Genomic DNA, 17,310 nt, shown 5'->3' on the forward strand with positions numbered 1-17,310 from the left:
GGCATCTTTCACTGAGAGATGTCCAGGTGCGCTAGAAATAAATTTTGAAGATTTAGATGAATAGGCCAAACTCTACTTTTGCTATGTCTTCAGGTTTGATTTAATTATAATTTAATTTCACAGTTAATGATGTATAATGTTTAATATTGCTCATGTAAATAGTACATAAATATCATAAGCACAGTTTTCCTTTACTATCAGCTTAGAAGACTCAGTTTACGGGGAACACGTGTCTCATATATCCATATCGTTGCCATCATTAGAACAAATTTTGCAATCATTTAGCACACATTTTAAAAAACACATCACATTTGCCAGTTATGGCTTCTGTAATGGTCTATGTTGTGAAAAGTAAATTTACATATAATCTTATTCTACAAGTTACTATATGATCCAAGTATCACTTATGTATGTTATGAATGTGATAATCTTTTTAACAATACAAAAATTTTAAAATATTTTCTTAACGACAAAAATCTACTACTTTGATTACTTTTTGAAGATGATTATAAAAGTAATATTTGTAACAAAATCTGATATTATTGCAATGTGTTCAGTGGTAGTGAGTAAATACTTGCATCTCTTTGCTTCCTGTTTTTATGGACATCACCCAATTTCTTTAAACACCTTAGACAACTGAGGTTTGATTGTATGGATCTCCAATATTACAGTGTTTAAAACAAGCCAAAGAGGAAAATAAACCTATAATACAGTGTCAATTTTATATCATATCCAGATGGGATATACTATGACTCATTTTAATGAAAGATTTTAGGGAAAATATCCTCACATTAAGCACATAGAATGTATGAATTTAAATGAAAGAATAATATAATATAATATAATATAATATAATATAATATAATATGATATAATATAATACAAAACTGAATTATTAATTATTAATTATCACAAACTGAGAATCAATATATAATTTGTAAAATCAGTGCCTCTATAGAGACATTTAAACACACACAATTTAACGAGATTGAAATAATCAGTGGAAAACAGAATAAAACATGTAATGATGGTTTTTTGCCATCTAAAGTGGGGAAATTAAAGGTGTTGCAAAGCAGCTTTTAATTATAAAATACCTGTTTTCTTTTTAAATTATATGCCCTATTGTTTTGATAATACTAATACAGCTTAATCAACAAAAGACTTGTTTAACCCATTGTGTTAAAATTGTAGACCTTATAATCTGTAAGAGCTGAAGTAATTTTCTATGAACACAAGCTTAACTGCATGTAGCTCTTTCCTGTGGACATTTGATGGATTACTGCACCTCAGGTTGAAAATATACCCCAAGAAAACCTGCAGTACTACAGAGGTTGTCTGCAGGAATAAATACAAAATTTGGCTTTATGTTATGCTTGTCCCTTTTAGCTATGGATTTTTTGAGTGCCTGGCTACAGTGGTTACTAGACATGGTTGTAGGTGGTGGTTAAATTTTGCTATGCATCATATCCTATGGATTCTCTTGAATACAAATGTTTTAATTACACCATTGGAAAGCAATGGAACATTTTGCTGTATTGATTTGTTAGGAGTAAGACATTCCTAGCTCTGCTAATTCTTGGCTCTAGCTGTTAAAGAGCCATCACTTCTTGGTTTGCAGCCTGGAATAATAGGTTACATAAATAACTTCATTGCGGGCTAGTCCTCTAAACTTGATGTGGTGCCACTATTCATTAATGTCATTTTACTGAGCAGCTCTGCCAAGAATATGCAGTGCTATTCTTCTCCAGGATTGGAAGTGATCATGACAGAGTTAAACAATTAGACATGGGTGAAGTACCATTACAGCTCAGGCCATGCCATCTCCTGGATCTGTTAGGATAACACCACTATTTTTGGTTTGGTTTTGTGACCTTTTTAGTTTATCCCAGGATATCTGTGTAACCCTTGGATTGAGGGACTAAGAAAGAGGGAATGGGGGAGGTTGGTATGGATGAGTAGGAGATAGGAGAGGGTAGGCAGGGAGAGAATAATCAGAAAATATTATATACATGTATGGAATTGCTCACTAACAAAATTAAGCAATAATATATTTTTAAAAGTATTTTCATGCCTTGTTCAATAACATAAGCTCTTCTTGGGCACCATTCTTAGTAACAACATAACCTTCAAAATTCTCTAATGTTATTTCACATATGACTGCATGTTGTAATCATTATCTGTCATATACAGGATTCATTTCTAAGTTAATATTAGTTGTATTATATCCAGTAGAGATTATATTTCATCACCTTGTCACTACTCAGTATAGGCATGTTATGTAAACACAAAGAACCTACAACTACGTAGTTCAGCTCCATGTAATGTATGGAGTTTCATACTGTGAGTGGGAAGGAAGCCAGATTTGTTCTTGGCTACAACTTACTGGATGAATGCACACTGTGAGTGGTAATTATAGTTCAAGGAAGCCCAAGCATTTCTCAGGTGGACATATGTACAGTTCTGCCCAGGATAGGAAATCTGTGGGGAGTAGAAACAAACCTCCCAAATGGGAGTCTTTTAGGGATATTGAAAAACATAGCAAAGTAAACTGAGTTTCCTTTGGCTACCTAAGAATACTTCCAGTTCTCATTGTCAGTTTATTTAACACTGTGAAGCATATGGTGAAAGGAAACTTGAGTACACATTCATTTATCATTGTGATAAATTGTTTTATAAAAGCTGTTATCCTTACCCTGGGATAATCTCAATTACATATCTAGGAATGAATATCTGCAATTAAATCACCAGCCAAAAAGAGGAAGCAATTATGAAGATATTAGGTATCTGCTGCGAAACAAAGACAAGGTGGTTCCTTTTCTCTTAGCTTTAGCTCCTACTAGATTCAAGGGTATTCTTGAATTACAGGTGTGATTTCTAGAGACACAGTACAATTTTGATAATCTGAAATATTTTGGAAGCCCAATAAAATTGAATGGCTTCTACTAGCATTTGTTTGTTTTAAAGTATTTATTATGTATCTCCTTTATTATATTACCTTGAACAATAGTGAATAAATGTTACTCCAAAGATGTAACAGTCCCAAATGTACACAATTATTTGGTCAGAAACTTTTTTTTTTTTTTATGAAAATATACTATTTTAGGCTTCTGTGTTGCCACTTAAAGAATGGTTAATGACACCACAAGAAAACGTACAGAACCAACTAACCTGAGCTCATAGGGGTTCACAGAGACTGAACCAACAATCAGGAGCCTGCATGGTACTGACCTAGGCATTCTGCATATATGTGAGAACTGTGGAGCTTGGTCCTTTTGTGAGACTCCTAGTAGTGGGAGCAAGAAGTCTCTGACTCCTTTGCTGGCTTTTTAGACCCTGTTCTTCATATGGGTTGCCTTATCCAGAGTTAATAAAAGGGGAGGTGCTTAGTCCTACTGCAACTTGATATGCTATGTTTGGTTGATATTCATGGGAAGCCTGTCCTTTTCTGAATAGAAATGGAGGAGTGGTTGAGGGGAAGGCAGAGAAAAGATGGGGGTAGGGTCTGGTATGAGGGGAGGGAGGAGAAACTATGGTCAAGATGTCAAATATACAAATAAATAAAAGATGCTAATCATCATTTTTCATTGTTAGGTTTTACTCTTTTAGGAAGTATAATAGCAATACAGTGATATACTATTTTATAACCTATATTTATTTAATGGTAAAAGCAGTTTAGTGTGTATTTTAAATAATTGTTTTATAATTATATATATGCACACACAAATATATATATACATACATACAAACACACACACACACACACATATATATATATATATATATATATATAGAGAGAGAGAGAAAGAGAGAGAGAGAGGGAGAGAGAGAGAGCTTTTAATGTTCATTGTCAGTGTTCGACACTTTATTAGATCAATGTTTTGAAAATACCATTTCCTAGTCTGTAACTCCCTTGTATTTTACTCATTACTTTAAATATCTTATACAAAGAAGGATTTGTTTGCCTATGGACACTTCTCTCTGGCACAAACTGTTGAAATAACTACTTTAAATTGGTTTTGTGTGTGTGTGTGTAGAGTTATTTTGGGGTGATTATTCTCTCTTGTTTTATATATAAATTATTTACTGATATAATTGTTTACCATCTATTATTTCTTTAATACCTCACTGTAGCTTAACTCAGTGTTTCAAAATGAAGAAATGTGAAACTATCCAATTTTGTTCTTTACTTTGTATTAACTTTTCTATGATTTATGTGCTTGAATGAATTTTCTTCATCACTTTCTTTATATCTATAAAACGTTGGCTGAAATGTATTTGCCTTGCTTTCAGCTGACAGACCAAATTGGAAAGAACTGCTATGTTCACAATGTAGTAAGTGTTCTGATCCAAAATCAAGGCATCTATTTTAATTTATACTCTTAGATGTCTTTCACTATGTTTTAATCTCTTACATATAAAACCTTTACAAACCTTGTATGATTTATGCTCAAGTATTTAAAAACCTTTCTTTTCTTTCCTGTGGCATTTTTGTTTTAACTATATTTATTCTTTGATTATCTAATGCATTCTGTTATTATTTCAGGAATAATGAACTTTTAAATAAATGAAAAAAAATATAAAATATATTTTACCCTCATATTTTTCTTTTTCTGAAACACCTTTTCTTATGTTGCTTAAAGTCTTATTTAGCTTCTTCTCAAACTGTTCTCTATTCCTGATTTTTTTTAGTCAATGAGTTAAATACACCTCAATTATAGAAATTAATTTTTTATTGAAGCACAGATTCAATGCAATGACCTCAAATTACAGTAGGGTTCATTATGGCTGTCGAAAATTTGTTAAATATAGGGCAGGTTTATGGGAAGATATAATTAAAAGCAGATTTTAAAATGAATAATACAATACTGTATTTTTTTTTCTATTTTTCTTTTAAGGCCTCATTGTTGAAGACAACACTCACACAATTCATTGAAAATAGAGAGATTGAGCTGGTGCCTATTTACAACCTTTACTCCTATATTCTAGTGTCTTTGGTAAGGGTAAGTACTCTCTCTGCAAGCTATCAAAAAAAAAAAAAAGAAAGAAAATGTAAATACCAAGTCAGCCACAAACCCTTTATCTACAATGGTGTATTGCCTACAAGACACGCTAGGTATTGGTGGCACAAAGTCAACCAATGTCTGATTTGACTTAAGGTCTACTTCATGAGATAGAACGCACACCTGATACTGCTTGGGTAACAAAGAAATAGAGACTAGATAGGACAGAAACTTAGATAAAATTGAAATAATACTGTTCTACTAAGCAAAAACAATAAATGACATTCTGCAATACTCACAGAGCAATGCCTTACTCAGGCATTATCAGAGAAGCTTCCTCCTGCAGCAAGAGTTGAAGATGAAAAAGTAATAGTTGCAGGTTTCCTTGTTATCAAATTCAGAAAAAATATCTCACAAAAGAAGTACAATGTAGGCCGGGCAGTGGTGGCGCACGCCTTTAATCCCAGCACTCGGGAGGCAGAGCCAGGCGGATCTCTGTGAGTTCGAGGCCAGCCTGGGCTACCAAGTAAGCTCCAGGAAAGGCGCAAAGCTACACAGAGAAACCCTGTCTCGAAAAACCAAAAAAAAAAAAAGTACAATGTATGTAAGGCTGAGAAACATAAAAACTAAAATTGTTTATCTAAAAATGTTTTAAGGTCTAAAAAGATAGTTTTAGGATGGTAATACAAGTTATGATAGAAAACAGTTTAAATATAAAGCTTTAGATTCTACAAGATAGGATAGATAATGGAGAATTTTCTTTAAAATTTGCCAAATACTAATGGGCTAAATGTTGTAAATATATTTCTCACATGATAATTGTTCTTATTGTATAAAATTTTACTGTATTAGAGTTAAAAACCTTTCCTTTTTATTTAGACAAAAAAGGGGAAGTGTTGTAGAATACTCTTTTTGTACACTGTGAAGGTGTGCTCTTGGCAAGGTGCCTCCTGATTGGTTTAATAAAGAGCTGAATGGACAATAGCTAGGGAGGAGGTATAGGTGGAACTTCTGGGCTGAGAGAAAGGTAGTAGGAGATAAATCTAGGTGCTATGAGAGAAATCAGGAGACATGGGGGGCGCAAGAAGTACAAGATGGAAGAGAGATAATGCCACATGATAGAATGTAGATTAATACAAATGGGTTAATTTAAGTTATAAGAGCTAGTGGGATAAGCCTAAGCTAATGGCTAAGAAGTCTCTGTGTCATTATTTGGGAGCTGGATGGTGGGACAGAAAAAGAAATCTTTACATATTGTCCGGTCATTATTGCAAATGGTTGTTTTGAAATAAGATTTAAAGATAGAATACATTTCTGTTATTATGATGTTTGTAACAGGTTTCTCAAATTTTTTCAGGACCCATTTTAATGATTCTTTTAAGAAAAGTCTCACCCTTGACAAGTTGGCACACAACAAAATTTTAAAGTTTCCATTGCTGTATTAATGATTAAATAATAGAATGTTTAAAGTAGCTTCAAATATGTGATCAAAAGCTTACTAGCTACTAATGAGTACCACCATATATCACTTAGATAAATTCTGCATTATTATATAGTCCTGATTATAATTAAAAATTCAGAATTAATGAAAGTTGCAGAAGAGTGAGAGTATACTTAGAACCAAAGTTATGAAACTGGAATTCTCAATAAATGGATCATGAAAATTTAGCTAGGTCATCATTAAAACCATATGTGTACACGTACATTCAGTTACTTGATAAGAACATAGGTGAAAATTTATTTTGAGCTTCTCAATACACATGAAATCAAGATCTATTTGCCAGAACACAGTTCAAGAATGAAGTCATGCAATGGGAATTCCAGATGTTTGTGAGAAATGACAAGAAAACAAGAATCTTGTGACCTCAGTTTCTTCCAAAACACAGAATTGTTCTTGGAATGTGTTTTTGTGACCCTCCCAGGTATAGCAAATAGGAGTGGGTTTGCTTTAGATTATTCATTACAACTGGCTATTATTTATTTATATGGAAAAATCAAGTTTTTGCTATGTGAGAGTTGTCTGCCATGTGCTGCTTTCCCAACATGTGCAGCTTATCCTTGTGACTGGACATGTTACTCACGTGACTCTTAACCCTCAGAATATAAATGGTCTGATGCTCTGAATAAAGTTGGCTATTTCATGAGACTTTAGTCCACCTCATATTTAGGCTTCACTTTCCCAGGTCCCACTTCCAATTAGAGTAGTAGAGAGTAATTGACTGTGAGTCTTCAGAAAGTGTTTATTATATGCAAGGATTTTTAATGCATAATATATACTTGTATAAAAATTTTAAAAATTTCTCATTTTTATAAAAAAGTAAATACAGTAACTGCTTTCAAATAATACATACACACACACCACATATACACACCTCAGAAAACAAAAGCCTAGTCTATTACCCTGAAAAATATTTAATAACATTTACAGTAAATCATTGTATATGACTTATTTCTGGGTAACAGAGCAAGCTATTTTTTAAGATAGTTCTTAAAATATGACAGCATCCCAGCATGGAAGCCCAGAAACCGTGTCTGTTCTATATCCTTTTCATAGAGAAAGGAGAAAATTTTTACCAAGTAAATGTACCAGGATGTTAATGAAACAGACATTTTTAAATGGCTCGAATTTCTTAGACCTTAATATTTGCATGGATATGTGATTGCAAAATATTACCAAAGTAAAACAGAGGGTGCATCAATGTTGATGATGTAGGTCATGCAAACTCTAAGAAATATGCACATAAAAATAAACCATCTAAAATATTTTTAAATTAGTGTCATTGTCCTGAGAGGAAATAGTGATTATACCAATGAATATGACTATCATACAGCACATTAATAGATCAAGAACTGTGTGGAGCCACCAATCACCACAAAAGGATATAAATAATCCATTCTCCTCTAGAAATTAATTCATATTAATTTAAACTAAAATGAAATATTTGAGTATGTGTGTATACTATTTTTGTTTATATATTCTCTCTCTCTCTCTCTCTCTCTCTCTCTCTCTCTCTCTCTCTCTCTCTCTCTCTGTGTGTGTGTGTGTGTGTGTGTGTGTGTGTGTGTGTGTGTGTGTGTGAATTTCAGTTTTGCATGTCTGACCCATGAAATTACACCAAAAGTTCCTAATTTTTGGTTCTGGACATGATTATGTACTAGCAGTACAATTTTGAAGAATGACTTGGTACAATTTTGGAGAATGACTTGGTTTGTGTTTCATCTGAAATAGGAAATAAAAAGTGACTCAGAACTATGGGATAGTTATGAATCTTCAATGAGAACATGAATGTAGCACACTGAGAAGAATCTTATGCTCTTAATTGTTTAACAAACTTCTATCATTATATGTTACACATATAACATATGAAATACTATCTGGGAAATGTATTTAGATATTTTAAATTGCATATGTTTTGACTTTAGTAAAATTATGGATAATGAAGATATATTATACACATAGAGGGAATTGTATGTATTTATTTAACATTTCTGTGCTAATATTGAGACAAAATTAGGAAAATTGTGAGACCAAAATGAGCCATCTTAAAAATAAGACCAAAATGCTTTCACCCTGAAACTAAGGCCTAAGATTTCTCCTTTTAGGTATAGGCCATGAGTTACTAGAATAGGCCATGAGTTACTATAACCACTCAGTTCAGATTCCAGAAACCAGGAAGTGTAAAAGTAGAGTCACAAGATAGTCAAGAGGTAATGACTGCTGGACTATGGAATGTCCTCTCCCTGGTTTCAGGGTAACTAACCACAGAAATGTCCCCACCTGAAGGCAGCCAATGAGAAATTGTGGCGGGCAACCACCCCCTTAGAAGTAAGATTAAGCCATGATTTCTAGAAAGCCCCTAGAAGTGAGCCGATCAGAATTGTACCCGTACTAGCACCCCTAATTGATGTAACCTTGTGGTTTCTGCCCTTAAAAACTGAGCTTGCAAGAGGTGGGCACTTCCTCCAGCCTCCACTGCGTTGGATGTATTGGATGAAGTCCCTGCCGAGGCTTTATTGGATATCCAGAATTAAACCTTACTTTTGCATTCCGGCATGCTCGTCTTCGGTGGTCTCTCTGGGGGTCACAATCTGGGCACAACAAAAATAAACTTTGTTTCATGAATGAACAATAGTGAATGCTTCTAAAATTATTGATATACTACATTTTTTGTATATAAATGCTAATTTAGTCTATGTATTACAAAGAAAAAATTAAGTTCTATTAAAAACAGCTTATATATATAGTTGATTAAGGCTATTCATAGTTAATCAAACTGAATCTGCGCTCAATCCAGAACCACTATTTATTTATGTTCTATTTCTTTTGTGCTCTATTACCTAAATTTCTCAAAGATAATGTTAACATCAAATTGTGTTCTTGGATTTGCACAAATAGTATTTTTCAAGGATTTTGCCAAACATACACAAATACATACATAAAAACCTATACAGTATTCTGACTTTTAAATAGATATAGGCTTATGATGGTGATTTATAGTATCAAGTCAGTATACAACTTATTATCAGTTAGAACAGTGTGAAATGTGATATTGAGTACATTTACAATAACACAGAGAGAGACAAGCCATGTTAAGTGGGTAGTCCTAAATCAATTATCCTAAATAGAATATGAGAGTGGATGCACACACATGGTCTATTAGCTTGAACTGCAGTAAATATGATTGATATGATCTGAACCCAGCCATGAATGTTGTGCTGGATAAATTAATTAATTTTTAAAAGATTTATTTTATTACCTTTATTTACATGAATGTTTTACCTGCAGGCATATTCTACATGCATGTGTGATATTCATGAAGGCCAGAAGAGGGCAGCAGATTACCTTTGACTGGAGTTAGAGAAGGTTAATGAACCACCATGTGGGTGCTGAGAATTAAACCTGAGTACTCTGTAAAAAATGTTCTTAACCCCTAAGCTTCTTTCCAGCCACTGAATTAAATTATAGTTTTCTGAACCATGTGTTTTCTCATTTGAATAAAGGAGATAAAATTACCTCTCATAGAATATTCACGATTGAGATGAAAATTTGTAATATAGTTTCTGCCATGTAATAACATTTAATATAAACTAACTGCTCTGTTATTACCAGTAGATTTAATGGTTGAACAATTTGTTTTATAATAGTAAATGATATACATTATCATATATGTTCTTATAATATGGTGAATTAAAAACAGTTATTCTTCAGCATGTAGCTTCAAATGAAATGAGTTAGCTCATTTAGATTTATATGCCTTCTGTTTTTGTTGTTTCATGTATTCATTTCTACATATTTTCTTTTTAGTTTGCAATTTTACTGAAGACTGAGCCAGCCAATATGATTATACTTTTTCTTTGATTAACCCTCATATTTTTGGCCATCAAAAGCATTTATGATACTGAAAAAATGGAAAATAACTGCATCCTGAACTCCTTCACATCCAACTCTTCCAGAATGGAGCACAGCTTGTGAACCTCCAATCAACACCACACCTTCACTTCAAGTTCAGTTCTGTAATGAGGATGCCTTGGCCTGTAGCTCGGCTCTGTCTTTAACATTCTCTTCTCCCTTCTTTCCTCCTTTTCTTTCTTCTTCTCTCCCTTCATTCTCTCTTTGTGCACAGATCTTGACCCTCCTTGACCAAAGAAATGTTTCATAGGTTCCAACTTCCCCACTATTCTCCCCTACCCCATGAACTGACAGTAAAAGCTGGCTGTATTTTAAACTCATTTGTGTTTCTTCATTTCTCTTTAATCCTGAGTGTTGAATAGGATTCTTAGTGTTGCCATCTTAGAAACAGATAAAAAAAAAACTTTTCTAAGTTAACATTTTTAATTGAGAAACAGTTTAATATATTCTTAGGTTCATCTACTATAACACATTAGGCAAATCCTGAAGTGGATTTAAAGCTTTAAAACATTTATTTTCACAAGTTCTAAAATAAATACTGCACATATTAAGAGAATCTTGGTTTCAGTTGGTGATTCCATTGAACTTGGAATCTTTTCTAAAGACACTTTTTTTTGTGGTGATATTTTGTGTGTGCTCTAACAAAAAAGTTTGCCTGTAGATCAGAATGTGGACCTAGTCACTAGTTAACCATAGAGGCCAGGCACTGGTGGCACACACCTTTATTCCAGCCCTTGGGAGGAGGAAGCAGAAAGATCAGGAGTTCAAGAGAAGGGCTACAAGAGAAGGGTCTAGTCTAAAAAAGAAACAAAGGCAGGCAGTGGAGGCTCACGCCATTAACCACAGCACTTGGGATCTCATGCCTTTTGATCCCAGTACTTGGGAGGTAGAGACAGGAAGTGATATGGCTGGGTAGATAGAATATAAGGCCGGAGGGGACGGGAGCTCAGCCCCCTTTTTTTGCCTGAGGGTCATAGAGGTCAGAGCTCTCTGGTGGCTGGTAGCTCTGCTTCTCTGATCCTTCAGCATTCACCCATATATCTGACTCCGGGTTTTAATTGTTAAGACCAATTAGAATTCACATTACTATTTCTCAATGTAAATTGTATCAAAACTTGTGTCAAAGTATGTGCAAGGGTTTTAGATGTATATTGGCATGTCCTCCAAATTGGTTAAGATGTAAAATGATATATTTTTAAAATATTTTTATTATTTTTTATAACCCCATCACAGTTTCCTCTCCCTCCCCTCTTCTTCTCAGTCCCACCTCCCCTATCTCTCCTCTGCGCCCCCATCCATGCCTCCTCAATTTCTGTTCAGAGCAGGGCAGGCCTCCCATGGATATCAATCAAAGATGGCATAGCAAGTTGAATGTCATAGAAGGCAGCCCTGTATGAGCAGTATGAGGAATGGACTCTAAAAGCCAGCAAAAGATTCAGAGAGCCCCTGCACCCACTGTTAGGAGTCCCATGAGAAGACCAAGCTAAACAACTATAACATATGTGTAGAGAGCCTAGGTCGGTCCCATGTAGGCTCCCTGGTTATGGGTTCAGTCTCTGTGGACCCCTATGAGGCCAGATTAGTTGATTCTGTGGTTTTTCTTATGGTATTCTTGACCCCCTCTGGCTCATACAATCCTTCCTCCATCTTCAGGATTCCCTGAGGTCTGCCTAATGTTTGCTTGTGGATCTCTGAATCTGTATCCATCAGTTGCTAGGTGAAGTCTCTCTGATGACAATTGGGCTAGGCACCATTCTCATTAGGAATCATTTTCATTGATTTTTTTTTTACAATTGTATTTTGTTCTATCATAGGGCTGCAGGCTATCCAGCTTCTACTATGTATATGTTAACATCATAAAAATTCAAAAAAAAAAAGAAATATCAAGTAATTCCTGCCTTTTGGTTAGTTCACAAAACTTTTAAGATAAAAGCAACTTTTAATTAATGTGGGAGTTGATGAAGACTTGAGTAAATGTATAAAGAACAGATAAAGTCCTGAATAATGAATATTTTTTGACACGGGCATGGCCACATCAAGGACCAAATACTTCGGACACACAAAACACTGGCAAAGCCTCCTAACCTCACCCCAAAATTCAGGCTCAGAGGGATGACAAAGCGTTCCTCTGGTCTGAGTGTGAATACTGGCAGTGCGTGCAAAAACTAGCAACCACAGCTTTCTTCTGCATCTTTATGGTTTTCCTATGAGACTAACTAAGCCCTCACTCTGTGCTGTCCACAGGAGACATGGGGAAGTTCTCTTTCCCTGCACTGTTGGGAGGCTGTATGAGAGCAAACACAGCCCACCTGATCCCAGCTTTGTTACAAGACTTTTTGTGTCTGTTCTTTCTCCAGTCCTCTAGCCAAGCAGTCAGGTTTCCAGGAATAAGCCACGTGGGATGCATTGAATACATATGATATCCAGAACCTTCAGTATACACTTATTACAGAAATGCATTGATATGAATAATAAATTTAAATGAATAATCTACTTAGACACATGAAAATTATACATTTCCTTACAGCTGACTGCCACAGGACCATAGATGTATGAGAGACATTTATGACAAATCCTGCTCTCAGCACAGAAGAATTTCCATGTTATTTTCAGAACAGTGGCCTTCATTTCTGGAAATTTTGGGATCTTTCCTCATCATGCAGAGGCACAGGAATACTACTTTTTGAGAGGTCACATCTGAAGCCTTGTTGGAACTTCTTTCACACAAGCTCTCTGTCAGTGTAATGAAAAATGCTAGAGTTCTTGTTATTGTTTGGTTGGTTTTCAAACAGAAAGTTTTGTTCTAGAAAACATTGTTTTTAGAGGATTATTGGAAAAATAGTTATAATATTTGCATGTTCCCCTCACCCAGTTTTCCCTATAATAAGTGTATTACAATAGTATATTACATAATGAGCCAATATTGAGACATTATTGTGGAGGCAAAAAAAATCTATTCTTTTTTTTATTAAGAAATAAGTCACAAAAGCAACTATTGTGTCAATACCTCTTACTCTCTTCCACCCACATATTACATAACACTTTTCTGTGTCATTCAAAGTATAAGAGATCACAAAAACTGTCGGGCTCATTCTATTGGAATCCTTCTCCTGAGACTTGAAGTGATGAATTGGTAGTCTCCCATGACCATGCACCAAAAGTGTTAAAAACATCTCCTCCTGTTCCCACTTCTTCCTTACATTCTGAGGTGCTAGGGATTTTAAGATTAATGAGGTTGACTTATATTTTAATATCAAATTTTCCAAAATACTTCCTCAGCTTACTCAAGCATATAGTATGCAGAGCATTTGTGCTCTATAGTGCTCTGTAGTTTAGATTCTCCAATAAATTCATAATTACATCAGATAACTCAGCCTAAAATTGCAAAAAATATATACTCTTCACAATGAGTAATAAAACAGAGTTAGTACCACGTATTAGTAAAAATGTGCAAGAATGGGTCATACACTGTCAGTTAAAGCATATAGTAATGTAGTCACTTTGGAAACTATGTGACAGTATTCATAAACACTTAATGTTGTTGTTGCAGGAATCTTAAAAGTTCTTATTAATAAAATCAAACCCGAGGCCAGTTATTGGGGTCAATGCTGGTAGATCAGAGAGACAGAACAAGCCACAGCTATCTCACCTCGCCGGATCCTCAGCTGGTCCTGTTTCCTCAGACTGGAAGCTTCTGTGTCCTCATCCCGAATGAATCTCAGCTGTACTGTGTTGCTCCATAGCCTGAAAGCTTAACCAGGCCACATGCTTAACCAGCCAAATGCCTCTAGTTTCTGGTCCTCACGCCTTATATATCTTTCTCCTTTCTACCCACCACTCCCTGGGATTAAAGGCTGGCTTTCTGGGATTAAAGGCGTGTGTCACCATGCTTGGCTATTTCCAATGTGGTCTTGAACTCACAGAGATCCAGAGGGATTTCTATCTCTGGAATGCTGGGATTAAAGGTGTGAGTGCCACCATTTTCTAGCCTTTGTATCTAGTGGCTGTCTGTTCTCTGACCCCAGATAAATTTATTAAGGTACACAATATTTTGGTGACACAATACCACCACATGTTGTTGTTTTTGTTCTGTTAGGGGGCCAGCAACCCAGCTCCCAAATAACTCACACATAGAGGCTTTTCTTACTTATAAATGTCTGTCCTTAGCTTGGCTTATCTCTAGCCAGATTTTCTTAACTTAAAATGATCCCATCTACCTTTTGCCTCTGGGCTTTTACCTTTTTCTATTTTTGTATATCTTTCTTTCTTATTCCATTACTGGTTGTGTTGCTGGATGGTTGGGTGGCTGGCCCCTGGAGTCCTACTCCCTCTCTGTCTTCTTTTCTTCCCAAATTTCTCTCTCTGTATATACTCTCTGCCTGCCAGCCTTGCCTATCCTTTCTCCTGCCTCATTATTGGCCATGATTTCCTATGTAGTGGGTGGCTGGCCCCTGGAGTCCTCCTTTTTCTCTGGCTATTCTTTTTTTTTCTCCAGAGTTCTCCTTCTATATATTCTCTCTGCCTGCCAGCCCTGACCATTCCTTTTCCTTACTTGCTATTGTTGGCCATTCAGTTTCTTTATGAGACCATCAGGTGTTTTAGAAAGGCACAGTATCACAGCTTCACAGACTTAAACAAATGTAATATAAATAAAAGTAATACATCTCAAAATAGTATTCCCCAACAACTTGACCATATTCTTACCTTATGTTCCAGCTATTGTAGGTTTTACAAGAACTATGTCTATATGTTTACCAACAGAAATCTCTAGAATGTCTGTAGCAGCATTTTGTTTTTAAGTACACTCAAACTGAAAATTGCAGAAAGGCTATCAACAGAAAAAGGGGATAAATATTTAATGCCATAACTCAGTTGAAAATAATCTTCAAAATATGCAATGATAGCAATGCAGTTCACAAACACAGAAGTGAATATGAAAACTTCCACCAAAAAGAGTACATGCTATGTTATTGTGTTTATCTGAAATCTACTGCTTCCCTCTTGGGGAGATAATGTCTGCAAGTAGATGAGAGATTTTATTTGACACTATTCATATTTTGTTTCTTAACTTAAATGATAGTTCCACCAATGCCCACTTTGTGAAAAAGTTCCCAAATCTCTATTGTTAGTATTATATTATTGCATGTACACTCTATATCAAAAACATTTAAAATGAGGAGAAGATGTTCTCTTGCAATTCTCTGATGTTGTAATGACCATTTCTTCTGGATAGTCTTAGGTTAAACTTTATTTTACAAGTAGCTGACATTCCCTCAGTTTTACTGATTAGTAACTTCTCGTCATTTTTCTGTAAAATTTTTAGAGCTCTTGTCAACTTCTTCAACAAGCAGAACATATTGGGCCTTAATTAAACATCATTTCCATGTACCTGAGTTCCATCATTGAACAGCAAAAGTCAAAATTTATGTACTCACATGTACTCTTTCTATTGTTGCACACCAGTGACAATGTGCACCATTAGTCTTCACTGAAGTTTTGAAGTGTCGTTATTAAGTATATTTTCACAACAGATTAATTGGTTTCTAAACATCATAACTTTGAATGAATATTCTTTACTCACAACAATCTGAGGCTTTCATTGCTTTTAACAAAATCACATAAAAACAAAACAAAACTCTGATCTCTTTAACGGGTGTGTTTGATTTTCTTTCAGTCTATCAGGACTCTTCTAGAACTTGTTCTCTTCATAGAACTTAAGATTTTCATGTATTACTTCAAATACTTTCTGCCACTATTTGCATTTGTTTTATCTATAGAAAATTTGAGGTAGTCCAATATAACCAGTTCTATACAGTAACCTGTAATCTAGAATATTATTGTAGAAAATGGTATAACTGTTTATATATTGTTGTGACTTCCACAATCATGTTTCTTATTAGTGCAACTGGATCTTTGCCATATCCATCTAGTACCACTCCTAAAGAATGCTGAATACTAAGCCACATTGTAATGAAAAACAATAATTATTTATTTTTAGAGATATTCTGTGTCAGGTGGTATGACTCTACATAGAATTTTACATTTGTTAATTTGTTCCATAAATTCTCAAATCTTTACATAAGTAGGCTAGCTGAAGAATTCTTCTTGCACTAGTGCCATTATATTAATAGGGTAAGAAATAATGTGAATTATTTCTAAGTGCATAGGCACATCTCATTTTATCATTTGACCAAGGCCAGTCACCTTGCTGTACTCAAAAGACAAGAGTACAAACCAATGCACAATTTGAGAGACCAGAGAGGAGGTGAGAAAATGGGACTAAAATGTAATTTAGCACATTATAAGTTGACAAGCCAATGCTACTCTATGCCTCTAGTTGGTTCTGTTTATAACCTCCCTTGGTAAATTAGTCCAGGCTTGCATTTCTTATCTTGTCTCATATCTGCCATATCTTACTCTGACAGACCCTTTCCTTCTTAATTCATGAGGAAAAGCCAGTTAGGCATAGATTTTCACAATTTTGTGTTCTCACCCCCAACCTTTTTCCTTATTTATATTTTTTCTTGTGCCTCTCTATGCTTTTTACTCAAAGCAGAAGGAAAGGTTTTTTTTCCTTTGAATAAATATATTACAAGGAGAATTATTCAAAATTAGAAAGAATCATCTTGATTCTCAAAACCTCTTACAATCAGGGGTATTAAAAACATCAGTGGGAAACTACCAAGGTCATTTCAGCCTACACTCTTCAGGATTTATGTTCTGTCAACACTGAATGTGTTTTCTCTTTGAAACCTGACTCATAGGCTCTGCAAAGGGTCTTATATATTTTGTGTCACTTGGGAGGCTGATGCCTGTCTCCAATATAATATTTCTCTGGAATGTCTCTTTTATGACACTCTTGAATACCTATGATATAATTGATCACACAAAAGTTTATAT

The sequence above is a fragment of the Peromyscus maniculatus genome, chromosome 2 (assembly GCF_049852395.1).
Source record: "Peromyscus maniculatus bairdii isolate BWxNUB_F1_BW_parent chromosome 2, HU_Pman_BW_mat_3.1, whole genome shotgun sequence".
Classification (NCBI taxonomy): domain Eukaryota; kingdom Metazoa; phylum Chordata; class Mammalia; order Rodentia; family Cricetidae; genus Peromyscus; species Peromyscus maniculatus.